Source organism: Marmota marmota, unplaced genomic scaffold, assembly GCF_001458135.2.
Source record: "Marmota marmota marmota unplaced genomic scaffold, marMar, whole genome shotgun sequence".
In the NCBI taxonomy this organism is placed as follows: Eukaryota; Metazoa; Chordata; class Mammalia; order Rodentia; family Sciuridae; genus Marmota; species Marmota marmota.
The window spans coordinates 1-1266 of NW_026009951.1; the positions used below are offsets into that span (position 1 = coordinate 1).

The window sequence follows — 1266 nt, forward strand, 5'->3', positions numbered from 1 at the left end:
CACCATTTGTTGAAGATGCTATCCTTCCTCCATTGCATGCTTTTAGCCCCTTTATCAAATACAAGGTAGTTGTAGTTTTGTGGATTGGTTTCTGTGTCCTCTATTCTGTACCATTGGTCCACCCGTCTGTTTTGGTACCAGTACCATGCTGTTTTTGTTACTATTGCTCTGTAGTATAGTTTGAAGTCTGGTATCGCTATACCGCCTGATTCACACTTCCTGCTTAGCATTGTTTTTGCTATTCTGGGTCGTTTATTTTTCCATCTGAATTTCATGATTGCTTTCTCCATTTCTACAAGAAATGCCGTTGGGATTTTGATTGGCATTGCATTAAACCTATAGAGAACTTTTGGTAATATCGCCATTTTGATGATGTTAGTTCTGCCTATCCATGAACAGGGTATATTTTTCCATCTTCTAAGATCTTCTTCTATTTCTCTCTTTAGGGTTCTGTAGTTTTCATTGTATAAGTCTTTCACCTCTTTTGTTAGGTTGATTCCCAAGTATTTTATTTTTTTTGAAGATATTTTGAATGGAGTGGTTGTCCTCATTTCCATTTCAGAGGATTTGTCGCTGATATACAGGAATGCCTTTGATTTATGCGTGTTGATTTTATATCCTGCTGTGTGGCTTCTTAATAGAGTGATGCTAGTACCAATGGGCATAGTTTCTTTAATAAGGCATTACACAGAGAAAATCTCAAAGGAAGTTTTAGAAACCCTTACTTAAAAGCCAAGCTTCAGTTCAAAAACCTAAACAAACTAAAATTGAATGGCCCATTCATCCCATTGCTAAAGAAGATAATTTTGATTGCTTAAAAACTGTACTCTCTTCAGCATCACACATACTAAAATTGGAACAATATGGCAAAGATTAGCATGGCTCCTGTACAAGGATGACATGCAAATTTTGAAGCACTCCATATGTTTTATCAGACCTCAAAAAAAAAGTACTTCTCCCAAAACTTCCCCATTATCCTACTTAATTCCTTTAATTTTTATACTGATTCTATAATAATTTTAGTCATTGTTCTAAATGAATAATATTTTCATATACTTAACAAAATAAAATAGCACAAAAAATTGTCCTTCTATGCCCTGTAAACAATCATTTCATTCTTTTTCTTGTGTTATCCTTCCATTGTTTCTTTATGTAAATGCAATCAACCAATATGAATGGCTATTTTTCCTCTCACAATTGTAAGTTTCATAAGGCCATAGAAATGGATTTGTTTTATTTCATTACTATATCCCCAGTATCCTGTTA

At 34.0% G+C, this 1266-nt stretch overlaps 1 non-coding gene across 1 annotated transcript; it reads left to right on the plus strand.

The window, feature by feature from the left end:
* Nucleotides 1-823: 823 nt before the first annotated feature.
* LOC125614908 lies at nt 824-929 on the plus strand. The gene has a single exon (XR_007345482.1). It is a non-coding gene; the product is annotated as a U6 spliceosomal RNA (small nuclear RNA).
* The last annotated feature ends 337 nt before the right edge of the window (nt 930-1266 follow it).